General features: G+C 46.9%; 1 long non-coding RNA gene across 1 annotated transcript in view; it reads left to right on the plus strand.

Moving 5' to 3' along the window:
- The window catches only part of LOC149443810 (uncharacterized), a 71,262-nt gene extending 65,166 nt beyond the window's left edge, over positions 1-6,096 (plus strand). Inside the window, exon 3 of the long non-coding RNA XR_016306612.1 lies at positions 6,074-6,096. This is a non-coding gene — a long non-coding RNA (uncharacterized LOC149443810). The remainder of the gene's footprint in view (positions 1-6,073) is intronic.
- The last annotated feature ends 15,777 nt before the right edge of the window (positions 6,097-21,873 follow it).

A 21,873-nucleotide genomic window follows, 5' to 3' on the forward strand; every position in this document is an offset into this window, starting at 1 on the left:
CTGTGATTTGCGTAAATCATCCATTGTTTCTCCTTGCAATTGATTGGATATTCAAGGTGACATCTGCTTCATGCTATCTACGGCTATTCAGAACAAAAGAAAAAGAATTTTAGTAAAAGTCCACATCAGATTCCCTTTTATATCAGGATTCCCCATCAGAGTTCCCCCTTACTTCAGAGTCCCCATCAGAGTTCCACCCTTACATCAGAGTCTCCATCGCAGTCCCCACTTATGTCAGGGTCTCCATAAGAGTTCCCCCTTATGTCAGGATCCCCACCAGAGTTCCCCCTTACATCAGGGTAACCATCAGAGTTCCCCCTTACTTCAGAGTCTGCATCAGAGTTCCCCTTATGTCATGGTCCCCATCAGAGTTCCCCCTTACGTCAGGATCCCCATCAGAGTTCCCTCTTAGTTCAGAGTCTGCATCAGAGTTTCCCTTATGTCAGGATCCCCATCAGAGTTCCCCCTTACGTCAGGATCCCCATCAGAGTTCCCCCTTAGTTCAGAATCTGCATCAGAGTTCCCCCTTGCGTCAGGATTCCCATCAGAGTTTCCCCTTACATCACGGCCCCCATCAGAGTTCTCCCTTACGTCAGGGTCCCCATCAGAGTTCCCCCTTACTTCAGAGTCCGCATCAGAGTTCCCCTTATGTCAGGGTCCCCATAAGAGTTCCCCCTTGCATCAGTATTCCAATCAGAGTTCCCCCTTACATCAGGGTCCCACTCAGAGTTCCCCCTTGCATCAGGATTCCAATCAGAGTTCCCCCTTACATCAGGGTCCCAATCAGAGTTCCCCCTTATGTCAGGGTCCCCATCAGAGTTCCCCCTTATGTCAAAGTCCCTATCAGAGTTCCCTTTACGTCAGGGTCCCCTTCAGAGCTCCCCCTTACATCAGGGTCCCCATGAATGTTCCCCCTTACATCAGAGTCCCCATCAGAGTTCCCCCTCACATCAGGGTCCCCATAAGAGTTCCCCCTTACATCAGGGTACCCATCAGAGTTCCCCCATACTTCACAGTCCCCTATCAGAGTTCCCTTTACGTCAGGGTTCCTATCAGAGTTCCCCCTTGCATCAGGGTTCCCATCAGAGTTCCCCCTTGCGTCAGGATTCCCATCAGAGTTCCCCCTTACATCAGGGTCCCAATCAGAGTTCCCCCTTATGTCAGAGTCCCCATCAGAGTTCCCCCTTATGTCAGAGTCCCTATCAGAGTTCCCTTTATGTCAGGGTCCCCTTCAGAGTTCCCCCTTACATCAGGGTCCCCTTCAATGTTCCCCCTTACATCAGAGTCCCCATCAGAGTTCCCCCTTACATCATGGTCCCCATCAGAGTTCCCCCTTATGTCAGGATCCCCATCAGAGTACCCCCTTACATCAGGGTCCCCATCAGAGTTCCCCCTTACATCAGGGTCCCCATCAGAGTTCCCCCTTATATCAAGGTCCCCATCAGAGTTCCCTCCTTACTAGTTTTGCCCAAGGCAAAGATGCCAAACAGCACCCACCCAAAATGTATTAGCATTACGCGTCAGCAAAAATCTCCTCCCCCCCAAAAAAATGCAAGCACTATAGGGGGGCTATAGAGGGTTATAGGACTGCAGCATTGGGGCCCCGCAATAGAGATGCCAATAGCTGTCAGATTACCACTGTGCATTGTTTTCTTACCCTCCCCCAAGCCACACTCTTTGCTGGGAGGAGATGGGGGAGGGTAAACAAATGTTGCACAGGATCGATCCAGGAGAGCTGCAGTGGCAGGAGGAGGAGCTGGTAGGGAGAGAGAGCACAACCTGTCCCTCCTCCCAGCTCTCTCCTCCTCTCCACATCTGGCTTGTCTCCTCCAGAGCTAAGCTGACAGGAGTAGAGAAGCTGCCTTCATTACTCCTGTCAGCTTGCAGGTAGGAACTTTCCATGCGGTGCTCCCCCCCCTCCGCACCTCACATGATACCACTGCACCCAGGGCAATTGTCCCTCCTGCCCACTCCTCGTCCCGACCCTGCCCCTTACATCAGATTAAAAATTTTGACACCAGCAAACCAGAATCTCCAATACAGGTCTGAAGCTTTATTCAGTCAAAACGTAGGTTTTTGTTTTGGGAGCGGGAAGGGCCTTGCCAAGTTGGCTGTATGGGGCCCCGTGGCCCTGTAGGGAGCTGGAATATCGTGTAATTAAAGTGCTTGCAATGCGAGAGCAGCTCCTTTGCTAGGGAGGATTTTTCTTTTCCCTGAAGTTGAGCTATAAGGCACCAGAAAGTTCACTTAGGGCATAATAAAGGGTGCTCTCATCTCGGTCAATATTGTCAAATGCAATTGTATCTTGCCGTAAACCCTGTTAAGCATGCCGTAAGTGCCATCACTTGTCGAATCAAACCATAGTCTTACTTACCCAACCCCGATCCGGACAGTTTACAATCCAGAAGACCTTCCCCAGGCCTGTTAGTGTCAAGCAAGGGTCTTCTTTAAATATTTTCATAGATCGTCCTAGCTGATATCCGGGACTACAGTGTTCATTAATCTCATCGGTCAATACGTGACACCTCTGTGCCAGGCATTGAACACAGGTAAAATAGCATTATCTGAAAACATAAATATTGATTCATGCAGAAGCAATTTGTAATAGTGCATGTCAGGCAGCTCAATATGTCTCTAACCCCTTGTTTTATTTCAGTAAGTACATGACAGTTACTGCTAGGGTGATCCTGCACAGCTGCATTCTGGGAAAAGGGGCAGGCGTCATGGCTCCCAGAGTCGCCTTTTGTTTGGGTTGGTGAAATACGGCATGTTTGGACGGAGGATGAGGATTTCTCAGAAATACTTATATAAGTATCCTAACTGTAAATGGATCATTGTGGCTGGGAAGAACCACCTCGGCATTGTGTCTCTGTCATTCACAATCTTCGGCAAGAAATGAAGAAACTGAAAACTGATTGTGTCGGTATTCCTGCAATGCTTTATTCTTCCAGTAACAAGCGAAAAAAAAAAATAGACATGCTTTATATTGCTAAACGTTTTTGGTCACCTAAGCATCACACCTACATGAGCTTTTTGGGCATCTTATTTGAAAACCATGGCCATTAATATAGAGATGTCCCCCTTTGAAGCTATAACAGCCTTCATACTTCTGAGAAGGCTTTCCACAAAATTTTGAAGAGTGTCTAGGGGAATTTGTGTCCATTCAACCAAAGGAATATTTGTGAGGTCAGGTACTGATGTTGGATGAGAAGACCTGGCTCACATTTGGCATTCCAATTCATTCTAAAGGTGCTGATTAGGATTAGGGTCATATGTGAGGTCAGGTACTGATGTTGGATGAGAAGACCTGGCTCACATTTTCTGTTCCAGTTTATTCCAAAGGTGTTCAGTAGGGTTGGAGAAATTTGTAAGGTGAGGTACTGGTGTTGGATTAGAAGACCTGGCTCATAATTGCAATTCCAATTCATTCTAAAGGTGCTGATTAGGATTAGGGTCATTTGTGAGGTCAGGTACTGATGTTGGATGAGAAGACCTGGCTCACATTTGGTGTTCCAGTTTATTCCAAAGGTGTTTAGTAGGGTTTGAGACATTTGTAAGGTCAGGTACTGATGTTGGATGAGAAGACCTGGCTCAAATTTGGTGTTCCAGTTTATTCCAAAGGTGTTTAGTAGGGTTTGAGACATTTGTAAGGTGAGGTACTGGTGTTGGATGAGAAGACCTGGCTCATAATTGGCATTCCAATTCATTCTAAAGGTGCTGATTAGGATTAGGGTCAATTGTGAGGTCAGGTACTGATGTTGGATGAGAAGACCTGGCTCACATTTGGTGTTCCAGTTTATTCCAAAGGTGTTTAGTAAGGTTTGAGACATTTGTAAGGTCAGGTACTGGTGTTGGATGAGAAGACCTGGCTCATAATTGGCATTCCAATTCATTCTAAAGGTGCTGATTAGGATTAGGGTCATTTGTGAGGTCAGGTACTGATGTTGGATGAGAAGACCTGGCTCACATTTGGTGTTCCAGTTTATTCCAAAGGTGTTTAGTAGGGTTTGAGACATTTGTAAGGTCAGGTACTGATGTTGGATGAGAAGACCTGGCTCACCTTTGGTGTTCCAGTTTATTCCAAAGGTGTTTAGTAGGGTTTGAGACATTTGTAAGGTGAGGTACTGGTGTTGGATGAGAAGACCTGGCTCATAATTGGCATTCCAATTCATTCTAAAGGTGCTGATTAGGATTAGGGTCAATTGTGAGGTCAGGTACTGATGTTGGATGAGAAGACCTGGCTCACATTTGGTGTTCCAGTTTATTCCAAAGGTGTTTAGTAAGGTTTGAGACATTTGTAAGGTCAGGTACTGGTGTTGGATGAGAAGACCTGGCTCATAATTGGCATTCCAATTCATTCTAAAGGTGCTGATTAGGATTAGGGTCATTTGTGAGGTCAGGTACTGATGTTGGATGAGAAGACCTGGCTCACATTTGGTGTTCCAGTTTATTCCAAAGGTGTTTAGTAGGGTTTGAGACATTTGTAAGGTCAGGTACTGATGTTGGATGAGAAGACCTGGCTCACCTTTGGTGTTCCAGTTTATTCCAAAGGTGTTTAGTAGGGTTTGAGACATTTGTAAGGTGAGGTACTGGTGTTGGATGAGAAGACCTGGCTCATAATTGGCATTCCAATTCATTCTAAAGGTGCTGATTAGGATTAGGGTCAATTGTGAGGTCAGGTACTGATGTTGGATGAGAAGACCTGGCTCACATTTGGTGTTCCAGTTTATTCCAAAGGTGTTTAGTAAGGTTTGAGACATTTGTAAGGTCAGGTACTGGTGTTGGATGAGAAGACCTGGCTCATAATTGGCATTCCAATTCATTCTAAAGGTGCTGATTAGGATTAGGGTCATTTGTGAGGTCAGGTACTGATGTTGGATGAGAAGACCTGGCTCGCATTTGGTCTTCCAGTGTATTCCAAAGGTGTTTAGTAGGGTAGTTTATTGGCCATTTATGGATACCATTACACAGGGTGTGGCACCATAATCACCCCACGGTTTTACCAATTGAATCCACAAGAGTTTTTTGCATGACTAGTGCACCTGAGATAGGTTCATCCAGACCCCACTACACCACCATTACCCTTCCATACCAATCCTACTTACTATACTTACAGAAAACATAACACCAATTTTGGAGTAAAATGGCCAACACGGCCTTTTATTAACAAATCAAGTTTAAACACATCAACCATTCCTTATAACAGAAAACATAAAGAGTTGTCGTTGGTCTTTGAAGGCACCCCCAAAACGATCCGAAATGCACCTGCGGACAACCATATTCCACTAGGCCTCCAGCCGCAACCAACCAGCTCGGAGACAACCATACCGTCCGCAGTGCAGCACCACCACCTTCCAGTTAAACCTTGGTTAACTGGAATGTTCCCGGGCACACCATACCAACGATGGGTCCCACACCATTATCTGTACCTCCAAGATAAGAACCGCCTCCAAAGACCAACCACCGCCCAGGAACCGAAATAACCCCCCCCCAGGAGGAACACAACACTCACCAAACAGGGAGGGCGGGAGGGAAGCTCTCTCACCCACGTCCAGCTCCAACTGACGCCCCTCCCCAGGACACCCCACCCTAAGGTCCACCTACACTCTCCCTCTACCAACCAGATCCCCCAGCTATCGTTTACCAACCCTAATACTATCATTAACCCTTACACGTCTTCCTTCCACCTCTGGGCCTAGTCATGCCTGTCCTGCGCTAATTCTTTTCTTCTTTTATCGCTGCGGGCATTTCTTTTTGCAGAACATAAGCTGTTTTAGTGGACTTTCATCTGGCATGAATTGTATATGTGTTGGACACTTGCACTTTATTATTTGAATTCCCTGTTTAGGGTATCACTCATTTCACAGATATTTGATCCCCCATATTGGGGATATTCTTTCTGTGTGGTCACGTGTGAAGTTTATTATGTGACAGCTCACCTATATATGTTTTTATGTCTATTTTATGTCTATTATGTGCTTATGATGTTTATGAGGTTTATGAGGTTTTAGTTTTAATTTAGCGCTACACCATTGTTTTTAGATAAACTTCCTCTGCCATTGTTCTTCTAAAGGACCCTTGAGCATGACTACTGACCCTATCCTGATGGACCTCTCTGGAACCCCATCCTGATGGACCTCTCTGGAACCCTATCCTGATGGACCTCTCTGGAACCCCATCCTGATGGACCTCTCTGGAACCCCATCCTGATGGACCACTCTGGAACCCCATCCTGATGGACCTCTCTGGAACCCCATCCTGATGGACCACTCTGGAACCCCATCCTGATGGACCTCTCTGGAACCCCATCCTGGTGGACCACTCTGGAACCCCATCCTGATGGACCTCTCTGGAACCCCATCCTGGTGGACCACTCTGGAACCCCATCCTGATGGACCTCTCTGGAACCCCATCCTGGTGGACCACTCTGGAACCCCATCCTGATGGACCTCTCTGGAACCCTATCCTGATGGACCTCTCTGGAACCCCATCCTGATGGACCACTCTGGAACCCCATGTGAATGTACAATATATATATATGTAAAGTGCTTCTTAAATTGACGTCACTATTTAAGTACCTGGAATTTTTTTCCCGCAGCAGCAAATTGGATCGTGTTTTGCTGGGATTTTTTTTGCCTTCCTCTGGATCAACTGTGGGTGTAGGATTATAACTTTTTTTTTTTTTAATGGTTGAAATGGATGGACTTTTGTCTTTTTTCAGCCAGACTAACTATGTAACTATGTAATAAATAAAATAAATATTGATGTATAGTTTGCATATCATAATATAATGTTTCACAGGGTAATAGCTAGGATTGTTTTTTTTAAGTGCTACACTTTTATATGTAAGTTAGATTCTTGTATCAGAATTTAGTGTTGGCAGCTTGTTACATAGTTTGAACTAGCGTAGATTTTTTTAATAGTTTTTCAACGTATTGAAAAATAACATCATGATACAAGTGTCACATATTAACACGCCGGGATTCATTTTTTTTTTTTTTGGCACAAATCAAGTAATGCCTATTCTATCATAAGCATTGAAAAAAAAAATCATTTTTATTCCCCCCTGCTACTTAACTGAACACGACATCTCTATAAATTCTTGTTATGACAAATGTAAGAGATAATCATTTAAATTGCATTTAATTTACAGTAGAGTAATAGCAGAAACCACTTTTGTGGTTCCTAAGAGTACAAAGTAATGAATACAGAATTATTTAAAGTAGAGAAGGAGATAGATTGAGATTAGAGTGACTCTTGCCCAAAGCGCCATCAATTTATTTTTTTTTGTTCTTAACATGGGAGGTGAGAGAGGATTAAAGATGATGAAACTATCATTCTGGGTGTTTTTGGAAGGAGGATGACTCCTGGATGAATTTTAAGTAAATTTGGTGCTTTGAAAGGATTTTAAAGGGAATGGCAAGAGTGCCCTTGTGATAAGGTGAGCTGAGCAGGACGCCACGCATCACGGTGTCAGATCAAGTGAGGTCGGCCTTCTCTTCTCCTATGTAATTCGTTTTACCAGCATTCACCTGTAACTGCCGTGTACCAGCATTCGCCTGTAGAGGATGTGTACCAGCATTCACCTGTAACTGCTGTGTACCGGCATTCACCTGTAACTGCCGTGTACCAGCATTCACCTGTAACTGCCGTGTACCGGCATTCACCTGTAGCGGATGTGTACCGGCATTCTCCTGTAGCGGATGTGTACCGGCATTCTCCTGTAGCGGATGTGTACCGGCATTCTCCTGTAGCGGATGTGTACCGGCATTCTCCTGTAGCTGCCGTGTACCAGCATTTACCTGAAACTGCCGTGTACCGGCATTCACCTGTAGCTGCCGTGTAGCGGCATTCACCTGTAGCTGCCGTGTACTGGCATTCACCTGTAACTGCCATGTACCGGCATTCACCTGTAGCGGATGTGTACCGGCATTCACCGGTAGCTTCCGTGTACCAGCATTCACCTGTAGCGGATGTGTACTGGCATTCACTGGTAGCTGCTGTGTACCAGCATTCACCTGTAGCGGATGTGTACCAGCATTCGCCTGTAGCTGCCGTGTACCAGCATTTACCTGTAGCGGATGTGTACCGGCATTCACCTGTAGCGGATGTGTACCAGCATTCACCTGTAGCTGTTGTGTACCGGCATTCACCTGTAACTGCCGTGTACCGGCATTCACCTGTAGCTGCTGTGTACCGGCATTCACCTGTAGCGGATGTGTACCGGCATTCTCCTGTAGCGGATGTGTACCGGCATTCACCTGTAGCGGATGTGTACCGGCATTCACTTGTAGCTGCCGTGTACCAGCATTTACCTGTAGCTGCCGTGTACCAGCATTCACCTGTAACTGCCTTGTACCAGCATTCACCTGTAGCTGCCGTGTACCAGCATTCACCTGTAGCAGATGTGTACCGGCATTCACCTGTAACTGCCATGTACCGGCATTCACCTGTAGCGGATGTGTACCGGCATTCACCGGTAGCTTCCGTGTACCAGCATTCACCTGTAGCGGATTTGTACTGGCATTCACTGGTAGCTGCTGTGTACCAGCATTCACCTGTAGCGGATGTGTACCAGCATTCGCCTGTAGCTGCCGTGTACCAGCATTTACCTGTAGCGGATGTGTACCGGCATTCACCTGTAGCGGATGTGTACCAGCATTCACCTGTAGCTGTTGTGTACCGGCATTCACCTGTAACTGCCGTGTACCGGCATTCATCTGTAGCGGATGTGTACCGGCATTCTCCTGTAGCGGATGTGTACCGGCATTCACCTGTAGCGGATGTGTACCGGCATTCACTTGTAGCTGCCGTGTACCAGCATTTACCTGTAGCTGCCGTGTACCAGCATTCACCTGTAACTGCCGTGTACCAGCATTCACCTGTAGCAGATGTGTACCGGCATTCACCTGTAGCTGCCGTGTACCAGCATTCACCTGTAGCTGCTGTGTTAAATGATATTATATATATATACACACTGCATGTTGAAATGCGGTTTTAATATATTACAAAATATATGAAAAATATTTTTTGAAATATATATTTTTTAAATACATTTTTCAGATTTTTTTTAACATATAAAAAAGTCATGTTAACATATATTTTTACCTACATTTGTAAGTGCATTCCAAAAATGTAGATTTGTATTCTTAACCCCTTGGCGCCGGCGCCTCCCGGCCCTTTAAGGGTTTCAGAAGCTGGAAGGCGGGGCGGGGTTTTAGGGTCATGTGACCCCCTGTCACAGTGATCACATGATCGAGAAAGGTCCCGATCGAAAGAGGAGATCGGGACTTTTCCGTGTGTACTGGACATGTGTGCTGGGAGCGCGCAGGGTGCGTGCTCTCAGCACATATGTTTTTCTTAATTGCACGTAAATGTGCGGCCGCTCGGCGTCAAGGCCCAGACACCGGGGAGCCGCACATTTGTGTGTGGCCGGCGCCAAGAGGTTAAAGACATACAGTATATTCGAAATGTATTTTTAAAATTATTTTTCATATTTTCTTGAATTGTAAAGCATTTCAACATACAGTATATGTATATATATATATATATATATATATATATCTATACACTGTATGTTGAAATGCATTTTTATTAAAAAATATATGAAAACAATTTTTTAAAATACATTTCAAATATACTGTATGTCTTTATTTATTTATTTTATATATACAGTTGCAAGAAAAAGTATGTGAACCCCTTGGGATTACGTGGAGTTTTGCATGAATTGGGCATAAAATGTGCTCTGAACGTCATCTAAGTCACCACAATAGAAGAACACAGTCTGCTGAACATAATACTACACAAACATTAGACTTTGCTATGGTGTAATTGCACATAACATGTAAACATTCACAGTGCAGGGAGGAAAAAGTATGTGAAGCCCTAGCTTAATGACTTCTCCCAGAGCTAATTGGAGCCAGGAGTGAGCCAACCTTGACTCCAATCAGTGTGATGATATTGGATGTGTTGCTGACAGCTGTCCTGCCCTTAAAAGACACACACCTGTTTTGGGTTTACTGGTTTCGAGAAGCACTGTCTGATGTGAACCATGCCTCGCAGAAAAGAGCTCTCAGAAGACCTACGATCAAGAATTGTTGACTTGCATGAAGCTGGAAAGGGTTACAAAAGTATCTCCAAAAGCCTTGATGTTCATGTGTCCACGGTAAGACAGACTGTCTACAAATGGAGAAAGTTTAGCACTGTTGCTACTCTCCCTAGGCGTGGTCGTCCTGTAAAAATGACTGCAAGAGCACAGCGCAGAATGCTGCATGAGGTAAAGAAGAATCCCAGAGTGTCAGCTAAAGACCTACAGAAATCTCTGCCACATGCTAACATTTTTATTGACACATCTACAATAAGGAAAACATTAAACAAGAATGGAGTACATGGGAGGACACCACGGAGGAAGCCATTGCTGTCCAAAAAGAATTTTGCAGCACGTTTGAAGTTTGCAAAAGAGCACCTGGATGTTCCACAGCACTAGTGGCAAAATATACTGTGGACAGATGAAACCAAGATTGAGTTGTTTGGGAAGAACACACAACACTATGTGTGGAGAAAAAAAGGCACAGCACACCAACATCAAAACCTCATCCCCACTGTAAAACATGGCGGAGGGAACTTCATGGTTTGGAGCTGCTTTGCTGCCTCAGGGCTGGACGGATTGTTGTCATTGATGGGAAAATGAATTCCAGAGTTTATCAAGACATTTTGCAGGAAAACGTACGACTATCTGTCCGCCAACTGAAGCTCCGCAGAGGATGGGTGATGCAACAGGACAATGACCCAAAGCATACAATTAATTCAACAAAACAATGGCTGCAACAGCACAGAATACGCCTTCTGGAGTGGCCCAGTCAGAGTCCTGACCTCAACCCGATTGAAATGCTGTGGCATGACCTTAGGAGAGCGATTCACACCAGACATCCCAAGAATATTGCTACACTGAAACAGTTTTGTGAAGAGGAGTGGTCCAAAATTACTCCAGATCGTTGTGCAGGTCTGATCTGCAACTACAGGAAACGTTTGGTTGAGGTTATTGCTGCCAAAGGAGGGTCACCCACTTATTAAGTCCAAAGGTTCACATACTTTTTCCTCCCTGCACTGTGAATGTTTACATGTTATGTGCAATTAAACCATGGCAACATCCAATGTTTGTGTAGTATTATGTTCAGCAGACTGTGTTCTTCTATTGTTGTGACTTAGATGACATTCAGAGCACATTTTATGCCCAATTCATGCAAAACTCCACGTAATCCCAAGGGGTTCACATACTTTTTCTTGCAACTGTATATATATATATATATATATTGAAATATATTTTGGAATACATTGAATACGGCCCAGATTTTAATGTTTCAAATATATTTTTCTTCCATGTGTGAATAAACACCCGACAGGGACTCCAACCCCTTCCTTACTCTATCCAAAACTAAAAAGGAAAGGTGCACTTTAAGACGCCAAGTACAGCTCTCCTTGTTACACAGGTTAGTGATATGTATATAAGCCCCGGCATAAAAACCACAACATAAAAGAAATGCCATTTTTTTTTAAACGGCGGCAACAAAATATAAAATACGACCCGTCCCCGGCATATGTTTAATAGTTTTCTGAATTTAAGAAAGCAAAATATCATTTCAGCCAGGCGAGTATAATACTTTTTGGGAATAAATCACGGAGCATTTTCATGGCAGACATATAATTTTATGATTTTTATGACTATCATACAGATCCCTCTCATGTTTTATGGGTTCACTTACTTTTATAGGATTTTATAGAATCATTTGCCTGAAAAAAAAAAAAGAAGGGGACTCTGGAACATTACGGATCATTGTACCCTCTCGTGAGACTAAATAAAGTGCCTGGTGGAGTGGGTGGCACAGCGGAGCCCGTCTTCTATTTTAGTTTACGTACTGTATTTTGTTAAACAAGGGTTTGTGATGGGGGGGGGGCTGGGAAGGTTTCCTTTGTTCATTCAATTGCTTCTTAGTTTTGATAAAGGATGCAATGCTGCAAAGGACCCCCCCCCCCCCCAGTGTAGAAACATTACTTAAAGCGGTATAGACCCCAAAACGTAATATATTGCAGCTTACCAATCAATAGATAGCCATTGCAGGGTGCTGACATTGGTGCCAATGCTTACCTTCTGGCTGAGAAAAGCTGCAGTGCTTGTGCCCCTGGAGTGGCAGACTGGGGGGGGGGGGGGGTTTGGGCAGACTGGGGGGGAGGGGTGGAAAAAGTCACAGTGGGGTAACTCACTTTGGCTTTAGTAAGGCACCTTGGTCGTGCTTTGCACACTTTTTTCCACACCCCACTCTTAGGCCTTCTGGCTGGGACCGGAGGAATCTTTACACCGGCCATAGTGCCAGCCATTTGGCACCTGAAGCATTTTTTCTTCACCCCATTTCCTTCCTTTATGTTTCTACGTTTTTGCACTTTTGCACAGCACATTGCGCACTCCTGATTTGTAGGGTATAGGATCTCAGAAAGTCTTGGGGGAAGAACACGTGGAAGATTGAGTGAGAGGCTGGGATGCAGGAGCTTGGGAGAGGGGGCCCAGTGGGAGCGGGCCTACCTCCAGGTTGGGCTTGGAAAGGAGGATTGCTTGACTTCACCAGTCCCCATAGTGCCCGCCATTTGGCACCTGAAGCATTTTTCTTCACCCCATTCCCTTCCTTTATGTTTCTATGTTTTTGCACTTTTGTACAGCACATTGCGCACTCCTGATTTGTAGGGTATAGGATCTCAGAAAGTCTTGGGGGAAGAACACGTGGCATTATGGTCAGGGTCTCCCCGTCCCATGGGGTCGGCCTTTAGGAGAACCCCATGTAGTACATAGGTGGACCTTGCTTTAGCAGGTCCCCAGAAGAATGGTTTCTGCTTGGTTGCGGCCAGGGGGACCATGAGTACCCCAGTCCCTGTCCCTGTCCCCTGAGGGAGGGGTTGTATTCCCTGATGACATTGGCTTGTACCGGAGAGAGTTCCTTTCCTGTTGGGTTGATTCTGGTCTGGTGCACCAGGCTTTCACCAGAAGTAGGCAGGCTTTCCCTAAGTGTTTGGGACTTCTGGTAGGGATGGGGCTGCTCTTGTTTGCTGGAAGGGACTGGAAGGTACAAGATGCTCCCAGGGATGTGTCCACTAGGGGTGGTATCCCAAGGGTGCTATAAAAAACAGTGTAGCACTCTTCCAGTTAGCCAGAGGGAGCTAGCTAGTTTTTTCTAGAGAGGAAGGCTGGATAGCAAACTGGGTTTGAGTCAGTCTGAGTGTGAGTCAGCCAGGTTATTTCAGGTCAGGGCTGAAGGCTCTGCAGATCAGTTCCCTGATACCTCCCCCTGCTCTAGAGACTTGAGAAGTTTCCAGAAGACAGTGTGGGGGTAAATAGGAGCTGATCTGCACACTTAAGCGACTCTAGCCAATCCCCTGGCAGAAGACTTGGCATAGGGCCAGAGCAGCCCTTAAGTGTGACTGAGATTGCTCAGCAGCAGGAGAGGTTCAGTGGAAGATGGAGTGAGAGGCTGGGATGCAGGAGCCTTTGAGGGGGGGCCCAGTGGGAAGTGCCTACCTCCAGGTTGTGTCAGGGCAGAAACGCTGGAATGGGCAGGCAGGCCTATGGTACGGTCACGCCGCGACTGACGACAGCCACTACCCACAGACCAGAGTCCCTCAGGGCGCGGAGTCTAAGCCCCAGGCTACCCTTCACCAGGGCCCCTGATGGTGGTGATGGACTTGACGCAACCTGAGACCAGGTCGTGGCCCCCGAGTAACCCCAGCTGTGATAGCGACTGCTGCCAATGGTGCACAGCTGGTGGGAGCTAGATGGGAACACGAGTAGAGTAGTCAGACAGGCCGGGTCAATAACAACGAAGCAGACAGTACTAGACGGTAGGCAAAGAATACTCAGGTCACGGGCCGGGTTCAGCAGCGGGAGGTCAGGTAAAGGGTTAACGCAGAGAGCAGTCTTGTCCAAGCCGAGTCGGTTACCAGGAGAGCAATGGGAACAACACAAGAGAGTGCAACATACAGGACACAAGTGCAGAGCACACTTGCAGACAGCAGGTTTAAATGTGCTCAACCACACCCTTCTGAGGAGGAGCCGCAGAAGCCTGAAAGCATAAAGGTTTCCACCATGCTTTGCAGAAATCCAAGATGGATGCCAGCTCATGGAGATGCACAAGCTCTGAAGAAAGGTAGGACCTTGACAGGTTGGTCTTGGAAAGGATTGCTTGACTTCACCAGTCCCCAGAGAGAGGACCACCTGTAGAGCCAGGGAAGGAATCAGCCCAGCAGAAGGCCTGAAGGCAGCCACTAACCGAACAAGCCTGCAGGCGAGAAACACTGAGTAATCCTACACCCCCTGGGCCAGATAGGGGGAGAGGGCATTCTGGTGGGAAACCTAACTAGCCCCCATCTGGGACTGTGCACCTAAAGTGACAGATTCTGGGATCCCTTGCTCAAGGATTCCCTCAGTATAGCTGAATAAGAAGGGGATTCATCTGGGGTCTGGGATGGTACACCAGGAGAGGTTGGAGAGCTCTCCAAGAAGAGATCTACTATAGAGACTTGTAAATAGTTATTCGGGAGTTGTCCCCAATCACAGTTTCCTTGGACATCCCATACATCCCTCAACCCTATGCAAGTGTTATTATCCCTTAATAAAATCACAAAGACATAAACCTAAGGACTGGCTACTGTCCCCCATGTGCAAGTTTGGAGAAAGAAAACGCGTGTTGCATGGCTGTGCAGGTCTACCCAAAATGCAGCGACCCCTAAGGGGGTAGTGTTACAACACTACGGGTTCAGGACCCCATTGCGTATTGGTGTCATTAGGTCACGGCTGTTCTAGCACCAAGCTTCTTGGGCAGGCCTTTTGGCTAGCCTGAAGCAATGTTTATACTAGCCAAACGGCCTGCCATTTTACCTCACTTGGAACTTTTTATTTGTTTTCAGCTCTTTCTGCATTAGCACTTTGTACATGCATTGTACATATATTTTTTGTTCTTTTCATAGAGATGGAGGGTGCAGGTTTTTCAGGGCCTGCCCTGCTGGGGGGAGGATCTATGGCCTTCATGGGTCTTATTTCCTCTTCACAGCTGGGGGGTTCTCTTTGGAGGAGCCCTCACCTAGTACTTGGTGGATGGCTTCAGCTGGTCTCTAAGGTTTGGAGTCAGCCCGGCTTTTGTCAGGTGGACTAGTATATATTGCCCCTGTCAGGAGCCTTGCACCACCAGGGGGAAAGAGGGGGTTCAGAGATTTAGGCTTAAAAGTTTGACCACACTGTACCCATGTGCACTTTTTTGTTTGTTGTGAGTTCTTTTTATGTTCACAGGGCACTTACAAGCTTTGTACCATGGAGCTTCATAATAATTAAAAAAAGTGGTTACTTACCTGGGAGGCCAAAATTCCAATCGTTCTATACCACTAGCTCTGTGGACTGCGCTACCAGATACCATCAGGCAGGAGATTAATCTGCCACTGATCTCTACCCAAGGAACCCCTAGCAACATCTGAAGGAACCTTAGGTGTCCATCAATCCCTGGTTGTGAATACCCCTGCAAGTAAATAAAAACACCTGTGGATCTGCTAGAAATTAACTCAGTCCCTAAGTCCTGCTGCGGGCTGACAACACACAGCAATCATTGTGGATTGAGTGATGTCAGCCATCCTGTCTCTTGCCAAACTACTTAGGCCCTCCATTGCGGTGCTCTTAGAGTCCTTGCCAGGACTTCCTGAATCCTTCCAATGGATTCCAATGCTGCTCACAGAATCCCTGACAGGACTTCCAGGAGTTCTCTAAAACAACACTGGGTGTATCCTTTGACCAAAAGGGTATTTAAACATCACCCTTTGAAGATGGTGCTGTGTTCTATTGCTAACTACCCTTAAAAGAGCTTACCTGTGAGATTGTCTGACCATTGATAGTCTGGATTGACCTGACTACTGTCTGGAATGCTACTAGCCCTCACTCCCTGCCTGGACCTAACTAGCTTCTCATTTGTTGCCTGCCAAGACCCTTGCCTGAACCTGACTGCTCCCTTGCTTCCTGCCTGCTAAAACCCTTGCCTGGACCTGACTAGCCTGTAATTTTTTGTCTGCCAAGACCTTTGCTTGGACTTGATTGCTCCTGTGCTTGCTGCCTGCCAAGACCTGACTACTCTGTCACATGCCACATGCCAAGACCCAAGCCTGGACCCGACTATTCCTCACTTACCACATGCCAAGTCCCTTACCTGGACCTGCCTACTCTTTCGTTTGCCACATGCCAAGACCCCTGCCTGGACCCAAATACTCCCTTGTTTGCCACTTGCCGAAACCCTTGCTGAACCCGACTACTCCCTAGTTTGCCACCTGCCAATACCCTTGCCTGGATTTGACTACTCTCTCACATGCCAAGACCTTTGCCTGGACTTGACTTCTCTTGTTTGCTGCCTACCAAGACCCTTGTCTGTACCTGACTACTCTTTAGTTTTCAGCCTGCCTTGAATCCTGCCTAGACCTGACTATTCCACTTCTTGCTGCCTACAGTTTTCATACTGTAGCCCTTCTGTTCCTGCTGTCACCTTAATGGGGTGAACCTGAGGGCGGTGACAATTTGCCAAAAAAAAGGATCTCTAGGATCTTTGACCTGTCTCCACTTTTAGGAGCTCTCTAAGACATCACCTTATGAACCCATGTCTACTGCTAGGAGGCACCATAACACCTTCCCATTATCCTCATCTCCACAAAAAACCCCTAAAAATATTCTATAGCCCAGGGGTCCCCAAAGGGCCAATTTACAGTCCTTCAGACTTTGGGAGGACTAAATTGTGGCCACTGGGAGAAGAAAATGCCTCAGACTTGGTGGTTAGCAGGGGTAAATTAGTGACATAATCCCTGTAGGCAGTAGAAGGTACTAATAGGAAGAATAATCCCCATCGCTAGAGTCAGTGGATGGAATGGTGCCCCATCATTGGTGTTAATGCAAGGAATAGTGCCTCATCATTGGTATTAGTGGAAGGAATACTGCCTCATCATTGGTGTCAGTGGAAAGGATAATGCCCCATCATTGGTGCCAGTGGAAGGAATAGTGCTCCATCTATGGTATCAGTAGGAGGAAAAGTGCCCCATCACTGGTGTCAGTGCGAGGAATAGTGCCCCATCATAGGTGTCAGTGGAAAGAATAGTGCCCCATCATTGGTGTCAGTGGAAGGAATAGTGCCCCATTGTTGGTGTCAATGGAAGACATAGTGCCCCATCATTGCAGTCAGAGGAAGGAATAATGCCCCATCATTGGTGTCAGTGGAAGCAATAGTGCCCCCTTATTGGAATCAGTGGGAGGAATCGTGCCCCATCATTGGTATCAGTGGGAGGAATCGTGCCCCATCATTGGTATCAGTGGGAGGAATAGTGCCCCATCATTGGTGTCAGTGGGAGGAATAGTGCCCCATCATTGGTATTAGTGGAAGGAATAGTGCCTTCTTCATTGGTGTTAGTGGAAGGAATTCTGCCTCATTAATGGTGTCAGTGGAAGGAATCGTGCTCCATCTATGGTATCAGTGGGAGGAATAGTGCCCCATCATTGGTGTCAGTGGGAGGAATAGTGTCCCATCATTGGTGTCAGTGGGAGGAATAGTGCCCCATCATTGGTGTCAGTGGGAGGAATAGTGCCCCATCATTGGTATCAGTGGTAGGAATAGTGCCCCATCATTGGTATTAGTGGGAGGAATAGTGCCCCATCATTGGTATCAGTGGGAGGAATAGTGCCCCATCATTGGTGTCAGTGGGAGGAATAGTGCCCCATCATTGGTATCAGTGGGGGGAATAGTGCCCCATCATTGGTGTCAGTGGGAGGAATAGTGCCTCATCATTGGTGTCAGTGGGAGGAATAGTGCCCCATTGTTAGTGTCAATGGAAGAAATAGTGCCCCATCATTGCAGTCAGAGGAAGGAATAATGCCCTATCTATGATATCAGTGGAAGCAGTAGTGCCCCCTTATTGGAATCAGTGGGAGGAATCGTGCCCCATCATTGGTATCAGTGGGGGGAATAGTGCCCCATCTTGGTGTCAGTGGGAGGAATAGTGCCTCATCATTGGTGTCAGTGGGAGGAATAGTGCCCCATTGTTAGTGTCAATGGAAGAAATAGTGCCCCATCATTGCAGTCAGAGGAAGGAATAATGCCCTATCTATGATATCAGTGGAAGCAGTAGTGCCCCCTTATTGGAATCAGTGGGAGGAATCGTGCCCCATCATTGGTATCAGTGGGAGGAATAGTGCCCCATCATTGGTGTCTGTGGGAGGAATAGTGCCCCATCATTGGTGTCTGTGGGAGGAATAGTGCCCCATCATTGGTGTCTGTGGGAGGAATAGTGCCTCATCATTGGTGTCAGTGGGAGGAATAGTGCCCCATCATTGGTGTCTGTGGGAGGAATAGTGTCCCATCATTGGTATCAGTGGGAGGAATAGTGTCCCATCATTGGTGTCAGTGGGAGGAATAGTGCCCCATCATTGGTGTCAGTGGGAGGAATAGTGTCCCATCATTGGTATCAGTGGGAGGAATAGTGTCCCATCATTTGTGTCAGTGGGAGGAATAGTGCCCCATCATTGGTGTCAGTGGGAGGAATAGTGTCCCATCATTGGTATCAGTGGGAGGAATAGTGTCCCATCATTGGTGTCAGTGGGAGGAATAGTGCCCCATCATTGGTATTAGTGGAAGGAATAGTGCCTTCTTCATTGGTGTTAGTGGAAGGAATTCTGCCTCATTAATGGTGTCAGTGTAAGGAATCGTGCTCCATCTATGGTATCAGTGGGAGGAATAGTGCCCCATCATTTGTGTCAGTGGGAGGAATAGTGCCCCATCATTGGTGTCAGTGGGAGGAATAGTGCCCCATCATTGGTATCAGTGGGAGGAATAGTGCCCCATCATTGGTGTCAGTGGGAGGAATAGTGCCCCATCATTGGTGTCAGAGGGAGGAATAGTGCCCCATCATTGGTATCAGTGGGAGGAATAGTGCCCCATCATTGGTGTCAGTGGGAGGAATAGTGCCCCATCATTGGTGTCTGTGGCAGGAATAGTGTTCCATCATTGGTATCAGTGGGAGGAATAGTGCCCCATCATTGGTGTCAGTGGGAGGAATAGTGCCCCATCATTGGTATTAGTGGAAGGAATAGTGCCCCATCATTGGTATCAGTGGGAGGAATAGTGCCCCATCATTGGTGTCAGTGGGAGGAATAGTGCCCCATCTTTGGTATTAGTGGAAGGGATAGTGCCTTCTTCATTGGTGTTAGTGGAAGGAATTCTGCCTCATTAATGGTGTCAGTGGAAGGAATCGTGCTCCATCTATGGTATCAGTAGGAGTAATAGTGCCCCATCATTGGTGTCAGTGGGAGGAATAGTGTCCCATCATTGGTGTCAGTGGGAGGAATAGTGCCCCATCATTGGTGTCAGTGGGAGGAATAGTGCCCCATCATTGGTATTAGTGGGAGGAATAGTGCCCCATCATTGGTATTAGTGGGAGGAATAGTGCCCCATCATTGGTATCAGTGGGAGGAATAGTGCCCCATCATTGGTGTCAGTGGGAGGAATCGTGCCCCATCATTGGTATCAGTGGGAGGAATAGTGCCCCATCATTGGTATCAGTGGGAGGAATCGTGCCCCATCATTGGTATCAGTGGGAGGAATAGTGCCCCATCATTGGTATTAGTGGAAGGAATAGTGCCTTCTTCATTGGTGTTAGTGGAAGGAATTCTGCCTCATTAATGGTGTCAGTGGAAGGAATCGTGCTCCATCTATGGTATCAGTAGGAGTAATAGTGCCCCATCATTGGTGTCAGTGGGAGGAATAGTGTCCCATCATTGGTGTCAGTGGGAGGAATAGTGCCCCATCATTGGTGTCAGTGGGAGGAATAGTGCCCCATCATTGGTATCAGTGGTAGGAATAGTGCCCCATCATTGGTATCAGTGGTAGGAATAGTGCCCCATCATTGGTATTAGTGGGAGGAATAGTGCCCCATCATTGGTATCAGTGGGAGGAATAGTGCCCCATCATTGGTATTAGTGGGAGGAATAGTGCCCCATCATTGGTATCAGTGGGAGGAATAGTGCCCCATCATTGGTGTCAGTGGGAGGAATAGTGCCCCATCATTGGTATCAGTGGGAGGAATAGTGTCCCATTATTGGTATCAGTGGGAGGAATAGTGCCCCATCATTGGTGTCAGTGGGAGGAATAGTGCCTCATCATTGGTGTCAGTGGGAGGAATAGTGCCCCATCATTGGTGCCTGTGGGAGGAATAGTGTCCCATCATTGGTATCAGTGGGAGGAATAGTGCCCCATCATTGGTGTCTGTGGGAGGAATAGTGCCCCATCATTGGTGTCTGTGGGAGGAATAGTGCCCCATCATTGGTGTCTGTGGGAGGAATAGTGCCTCATCATTGGTGTCAGTGGGAGGAATAGTGCCCCATCATTGGTGTCTGTGGGAGGAATAGTGTCCCATCATTGGTATCAGTGGGAGGAATAGTGTCCCATCATTGGTGTCAGTGGGAGGAATAGTGCCCCATCATTGGTGTCAGTGGGAGGAATAGTGTCCCATCATTGGTATCAGTGGGAGGAATAGTGTCCCATCATTGGTGTCTGTGGGAGGAATAGTGTCCCATCATTGGTATCAGTGGGAGGAATAGTGTCCCATCATTTGTGTCAGTGGGAGGAATAGTGCCCCATCATTGGTGTCAGTGGGAGGAATAGTGTCCCATCATTGGTATCAGTGGGAGGAATAGTGTCCCATCATTGGTGTCAGTGGGAGGAATAGTGCCCCATCATTGGTATTAGTGGAAGGAATAGTGCCTTCTTCATTGGTGTTAGTGGAAGGAATTCTGCCTCATTAATGGTGTCAGTGTAAGGAATCGTGCTCCATCTATGGTATCAGTGGGAGGAATAGTGCCCCATCATTGGTGTCAGTGGGAGGAATAGTGCCCCATCATTGGTATCAGTGGGAGGAATAGTGCCCCATCATTGGTGTCAGTGGGAGGAATAGTGCCCCATCATTGGTGTCAGTGGGAGGAATAGTGCCCCATCATTGGTATCAGTGGGAGGAATAGTGCCCCATCATTGGTGTCAGTGGGAGGAATAGTGCCCCATCATTGGTGTCTGTGGGAGGAATAGTGTTCCATCATTGGTATCAGTGGGAGGAATAGTGCCCCATCATTGGTGTCAGTGGGAGGAATAGTGCCCCATCATTGGTATTAGTGGAAGGAATAGTGCCCCATCATTGGTATCAGTGGGAGGAATAGTGCCCCATCATTGGTGTCAGTGGGAGGAATAGTGCCCCATCTTTGGTATTAGTGGAAGGAATAGTGCCTTCTTCATTGGTGTTAGTGGAAGGAATTCTGCCTCATTAATGGTGTCAGTGGAAGGAATCGTGCTCCATCTATGGTATCAGTAGGAGTAATAGTGCCCCATCATTGGTGTCAGTGGGAGGAATAGTGTCCCATCATTGGTGTCAGTGGGAGGAATAGTGCCCCATCATTGGTGTCAGTGGGAGGAATAGTGCCCCATCATTGGTGTCAGTGGGAGGAATAGTGTCCCATCATTGGTATCAGTGGGAGGAATAGTGTCCCATCATTGGTGTCAGTGGGAGGAATAGTGCCCCATCATTGGTATTAGTGGAAGGAATAGTGCCTTCTTCATTGGTGTTAGTGGAAGGAATTCTGCCTCATTAATGGTGTCAGTGTAAGGAATCGTGCTCCATCTATGGTATCAGTGGGAGGAATAGTGCCCCATCATTTGTGTCAGTGGGAGGAATAGTGCCCCATCATTGGTGTCAGTGGGAGGAATAGTGCCCCATCATTGGTATCAGTGGGAGGAATAGTGCCCCATCATTGGTGTCAGTGGGAGGAATAGT

Source organism: Staurois parvus, unplaced genomic scaffold, assembly GCF_062004578.1.
Source record: "Staurois parvus isolate SC_StPar_1 unplaced genomic scaffold, SC_StPar_1.0 ptg000830l, whole genome shotgun sequence".
NCBI lineage: Eukaryota > Metazoa > Chordata > Amphibia > Anura > Ranidae > Staurois > Staurois parvus.